This window comes from Delphinapterus leucas, chromosome 20 (genome assembly GCF_059928025.1).
Source record: "Delphinapterus leucas isolate spDelLeu-1000000601 "Yukka" chromosome 20, BTC_Dleu_Yukka2, whole genome shotgun sequence".
Lineage (NCBI taxonomy): Eukaryota > Metazoa > Chordata > Mammalia > Artiodactyla > Monodontidae > Delphinapterus > Delphinapterus leucas.
Genome location: NC_143148.1, coordinates 33,697,069 through 33,703,470, shown reverse-complemented (window position 1 = coordinate 33,703,470; position 6,402 = coordinate 33,697,069). Strand labels below are relative to the sequence as shown.

General features: G+C 42.9%; 1 long non-coding RNA gene across 1 annotated transcript; it reads right to left on the bottom strand.

The window, feature by feature from the left end:
* Nucleotides 1-2,127: 2,127 nt before the first annotated feature.
* LOC149744675 (uncharacterized) lies at nucleotides 2,128-4,170 on the bottom strand. Its single transcript, XR_016390998.1, has 2 exons — nucleotides 2,828-4,170; nucleotides 2,128-2,282 (listed from the first exon to the last, which is right to left on the bottom strand). It is a non-coding gene; the product is annotated as an uncharacterized LOC149744675 (long non-coding RNA).
* Nucleotides 4,171-6,402: the final 2,232 nt, after the last annotated feature.

The following is a 6,402-nucleotide window of genomic DNA, read 5'->3' as shown; positions in this document are numbered from 1 at the left end:
TTGGTCCGAACACTCTCACCAATGGGGAAACCAAGGCACAGAGAGGGAACAGACCAGGCCACAATCACACAGTGGTGGCAGAGCTGGGGCTAGAACCCTGGAGCGCCCCTTTGCAGATTAGGGAGCCGGTGGCCTTCTGGGCGGCTTTGGTGGAGTCCATGCCCTCTCTGGGTCTCAGTTTCTCATATCTAAAATGAAGGGTTTCATGAGATTAAAAGAGTAAATGCAATAGTAATATTCTCTCTGTTATTTCAGTTGACCTAGAGAGGTATGTGAGACACTTTTTATCATCCCATTTTTAAAAAGATTTTATAGTGCCTATTATGTTACAGGCACTCTCTCAAGGGCATGACAGTTATTAACTAGTTTATTCTCCTATCAACGCTATAAGCTAGTTACTATTATGACTGTCCCATATTGCAGATCTGTCAACTCAGGCTGGGAGAGATCAGGTGTAGCTTCCTGGGGTTGCATAACTTGTATGTGAGGAAGCTGGGATTTCTGCCTAGTCGTTGCTGCAGTCAGCCCACAGCACTGTGCCCATTTTACCAGCCATCCACGGAGGAGGAGGCAAGAGGTCCTTACAGCAGCAGTTTGGGGACAGGTGGACACAGGTGAGGTCACTGGGAGATGTGCTATGCGCTGGGGAGTCGGGCTCCACTTTCCTGCCTCCCCAAGGAAGGGAAGACATCTGATCTTTCCTTGAGTTCTGCCGGTCGTATCTAACTCACTTCTGCTCACACCATCTCAGAGGACACAGCATCCTGGCAATGGTACACCAAAGTGGTGACAAGTTGTAGGCTGGATATATGTAGAGACTGGCATTATAAAGAGAAGACTTTCTGGTGGCACAGTGGTCAAGAATCCGCCTGCCAGTGCATGGGACATGGGTTTGAGCCCTGGTCTGGGAAGATCCCACAGGCCGTGGAGCAACTAAGCCCGTGCGCCACAACTACTGAGCCTGTGCTCTAGAGCCCGTGAGCCACAACTTCTGAGCCCGTGCACCACAAATACTGAGCCCACGTGCCGTGACTACTGAAGCCCGCGCACTCCAGGGCCTGCATGCTGCAACTACTGAAGCCCACGCACCTAGAGCCATGCTCTGCAAAAAAAGAAGTCCCCTCAATGAGAAGCCCACACACCGCAACAAAGAGTATCCTCCACTCGCCACAACTAGAGAAAGCCTGCATGCAGCAATGAAGACCCAATGCAGCCAAAAATTTTTTTTAAAAAAATTTTTTAAATAAAGAGAAGACTTTCCTTTATGCAAATGTCCCCTCAGACCCAGTGCATCTAAAACTGATATTAAGATTTTTGTTTTCAGTGATGGCAGATTTCCTTTACCCTCTGAACATGGTTTAAAATGCTGAGTAAAATATTTTTTTAAATTGCAGAGCTAAAAAGATCATGGGGAAGCAGCAGGCTAAAACTGAGGAGAAAATATAACCCCAGAGAGGTAAGCAAAGTAACAGAACCACCAAAGCCACTTCCGTATGAAGGGTATTGACAGATGCTACCCACTTGGGCTTACATCTGGGGGCTTTCAGGGTAAGCAGGACAGAAGTCAAGGCCAAAGGCCAGTCAAGGGAGGTGAGTCTTAAAGCAGACCCTTCCCATGTAGGTTGGGAACCCCTCCTCGGGAAAAGGGTAAACCAGAACTAAATCATGCCCCTCCCATTGGCCCCAGAAAGCAATTTGGAATTGAGAAGAGCAGAAGCAAAGGGGCAGGGGAAGAAGCCCATTCTGAGAACTATAGCCATAGACTGACATGCACGCACCTTGCCACTCCAGGTACAATAGCTAGGGGCAGACAGGGAACCTCAAGCTGTGAACTTGGTCGGAAATTTTTCCACCTTAAGTGTCCCAACTGCCTATCAGAAACAAATAAAAGAAGGGGGAGGGGATTGGGGGAGGGATGGAATGGGGGGTTGGGGCTAGCAGATGTAAGCTGTTATATATAGAATGGATAAACAACAAGGTCCTACTGTAGAGTACAGAGAACTATATTCAATATCCTATGATAAACCATAACGGAAAAGAATTTTAAAAAAAGAAGGTATACATATGTATAACTGAATCACTTTGCTATACAGCAGAAATTAACTCAACATTGTAAATCAACTATACTTCAATTTAAAAAATTTTATTAATATAAAAAAAAGAAACAGATTGCAGTGTTGAGCGTAGCACTCGTGCACATGGCTTGCCGAGCTGAGGTGTTGGGCACAGCCGTTTCACACCAGGAACTCTGGTCTGAAGAGCTGGATGCACTTCGAATGAAACTAGACAAGCGCAAAGGGAAAGAAAAAAGTACTTTATGTACATTCTGTCAATGAATCCTCTCAACATCTCTGCAAGAACCAAGATGGCAGAGTAGAAGGACGTGCTGTCACTCCCTCTTGTGAGAACACCAGAATCACAACTAGCTGCTGGACAATCATCGACAGGAAGACACTGGAACTCACCAAAAAGATACCCCACATCCAAAGACAAAGGAGAAGCCACAATGAGACGGGAGGAGGGGCGCAATCACAGTAAAATCAAATCCCATAACTGCTGGGTGGGTGACTCACAGACTGGAGAACATTTATACCACTGGAGTGAAGGTTCTGAGCCCCACGTCAGGCTTCCCAACCTGGGGGTCCGGCAACGGGAGGAGGAATTCCTAGAGAATCAGACTTTGAAGGCTAGCGGGATTTGATTGCAGGAATTGGACAGGACTGGGGGAAACAGAGGCTCCACTCTTGGAGGGCACACACAAAGTAGTGTGTGCATCGGGACCCAGGGGAAGGAGCAGTGAACCCAGGGGAGAATGAACCAGACCTACCTGCTAGTGTTGGAGGGTCTCCTGCAGAGGCGGGGGGGGTGGCTGTGGCTCACCACGGGGACAAGAACACTGGCAGCAGAAGTTCTGGGAAGTACTCCTTGGCGTGAGCCCTCCCAGAGTCTGTCATTAGCCCCACCAAAGAGCCCAGGTAGGCTCCAGTGTTGGGTTGCCTCAGGCCAAACAACCAACAGGGAGGGAACCCAGCCCCACCCATCAACAGTCAAGAGGATTAAAGTTTTACTGAGCTCTGCCCACCAGAGCAACAGTCAGCTCTACCCACCACCAGTCCCTCCCATCAGGAAGCTTGCACAAGCCTCTTAGATAGCCTCATCCACCGGAGGGTAGACAGTAGAAACAAGAAGAACTACAATCCTGCAGCGTGTGGAACAAAAACCACATTCACAAAAAGATAGACAAGATGAAAAGGCAGAGGGCTATGTACCAGATGAAGGAAAAAGATAAAACTCCAGAAAAACAACTAAATGAAGTGGAGATAGGCAACCTTCCAGAAAAAGAATTCAGGATAATGATAGTGAAGATGATCCAGGACCTCGGAAAAAGAATGGAGGCAAAGATCAAGAAGATGCAAGAAATGTTTAACAAACACCTAGAAGAATTAAAGAACAAACAAACAGAGATGAACAATACAATAACTGAAATGAAAACTACACTAGAAGGAATCAATAGCAGAATAACTGAGGCAGAAGAACGGATAAGTGACCTGGAAGACAGAATGGTAGAACTCACTGCTGCAGAACAGAATAAAGAAAAAAGAATGAAAAGAAATGAAGACAGTCTAAGAGACCTCTGGGACAACATTAAACGCAACAACATTGACATTATAAGGGTCCCAGAAGGAGAAGAGAGAGAGAAAGGGCCCGAGAAAATATTTGAAGAGATTATAGTTGAAAACTTCCCTAACATGGAAAAGGAAATAGCCACCCAAGTCCAGGAAGTGCAGCGAGTCCCATACAGGATAAACCCAAGGAGAAACATGCTAAGACACACAGTAATCAAATTGGCAAAAATTAAAGACAAAGAAAAATTATTGAAAGCAGCAAGGGAAAAACGACAAATAACATACAAGGGAACTCCCATAAGGTTAACAGCTGATTTCTCAGAAGAAACTCTACAAGCCAGAAGGGAGTGGCATGATAAAGTGATGAAAGGGAAGAACATACAACCAAGATTACTCTACCCGGCAAGGATCTCATTCAGATTCGATGGAGAAATCAAAAGCTTTACAGATGAGAAAAAGCTAAGAGAATTCAGCACCACCAAACCAGCTCTACAACAAATGCTAAAGGAACTTCTCTAAGTGGGAAACACAAGAGAAGAAAAGGACCTACAAAAACAAACCCAAGGGCTTCCCTGGTGGCGCAGTGGTTGAGAGTCTGCCTGCCGATGCAGGGGACACGGGTTCGTGCCCCGGTCCGGGAAGATCCCACATGCTGCAGAGAGGCTGGGCCCGTGAGCCATGGCCGCTGAGCCTGCGCATCCAGAGCCTGTGCTCCGCAATGGGAGAGGCCACAACAGTGAGAGGCCCACGAACTGCAAAAAAAAAAAAAGAAAACCAAAACAATTAAGAAAATGGTCATAGGAACATATATATCTATAATTACCTTAAATGTGAATGGATTAAATGCTCCAACCAAAAGACACAGGCTTGCTGAATGGATACAAAAACAAAACCCATATATATGCTGTCTACAAGAAACCCACTTCAGACCTAGGGACACATACAGACTGAAAGTGAGGGGATGGAAAAAGATATTCCATGCAAATGGAAATCAAAAGAAAGTTGGAGTAGCAAAACTCATATCAGATAAAATAGACTTTAAAATAAAGAGTGTTACAAGAGACAAGGAAGGACACTACAAAATGATCAAGGGCTCAATCCAAGAAGAAGATATAACAATTATAAATATATATGCACCCAACATAGGAGCACCTCAATACATAAGGTAACTGCTAACAGCTATGAAAGAGGAAATTGACAGTAACAGTGGGGGACTTTAACACCTCACTTACACCAATGGACAGATCATCCAAAATGAAAATGAACAAGGAAACAGAAGCTTTAAATGACACAATAGACCAGATAGATTTAATTGATATTTATAGGACATTCCATCCAAAAACAGAAGATTACACTTTCTTCTCAAGTGCACACAGAACATTCTCCAGGATAGATCACATCTTGGGTCACAGATCAAGCCTCAATAAATTTAAGAAAATTGAAATCATATCAATCATTTTTTCTGACCACAACGCTATGAGATTAGAAATCAATTACAGGGAAAAAAACGTAAAAAACACAAACACATGGAGGCTAAACAATACATTACTAAATAACCAAGAGATCACTGAAGAAATCAGAGAGGAAATAAAAAAATACGTAGAGAAAAATGACAATGAAAACACGACGATCCAAAACCTATGGGATGCAGCAAAAGCAGTTCTAAGAGGGAAGTTTATAGCTATACAAGCCTACCTCAAGGAAAATGAAAAATCTCAAATAAACAATCTAACCTTACACCTAAAGGAACTAGAGAAAGAAGAACTAACAAAACCCAAAGCTAGCAGAAGGAAAGAAATCATAAATATCAGAGCAGAAATAAATGAAATAGAAACAAAGAAAACAATAGCAAAGATCAATAAAACTAAAAGCTGGTTCTTTGAGAAGATAAACAAAATTGATAAACCATTAGCCAAACTCATCAAGAAAAAGAGGGAGAGGACTCAAATCAATAAAATTAGAAATGAAAAAGGAGAAGTTACAACAGACACCACAGAAATACAAAGCATCCTAAGAGACTACTACAAGCAACTCTATGCCAATAAAATGGACAACCTGGAAGAAATGGACAAATTCTTAGAAAGGTATAACCTTCCAAGACTGAACCAGAAAGAAATAGAAAATATGAACAGACCAATCACAAGCACTGAAATTGAAACTGTGATTAAAAATCTTCCAACAAACAAAAGTCCAGGACCAGATAGCTTCACAGGTGAATTCTATCAAACATTTAGAGAAGAGCTAACACCCATCCTTCTCAAACTCTTCCAAAAAATTGCAGAGGAAGGAACACTCCCCAACTCATCTATGAGGCCAACATCACCCTGATACCAAAAGCAGAAAAAGATACGACAAAAAAAGAAAATTACAGACCAATATCACTGATGAATATAGATGCAAAAATCCTCAACAAAATACTAGCAAACAGAATCCAACAACATATTAAAAGGATCATACACCATGCTCAAGTGGGATTTATCCCAGGGATGCAAGGTTTCTTCAATATACGCAAATCAATCAACGTGATACACCATATTAACAAATTGAAGAATAAAAACCATATGATCACCTCAATAGATGCAGAAAAAGCTTTTGACAAAATTCAACACCGATTTATGATAAAAACTCTCCAGAAAGTGAGCATAGAGAGAACCTACATCAACATAATAAAGGCCATATACGACAAACCCACAGCAAACATCCTTCTCTCAGTGGTGAAAAACTGAAAGCATTTTCACTAAGATCAGGAACAAGACAAGGATGTCCACTCTCACCA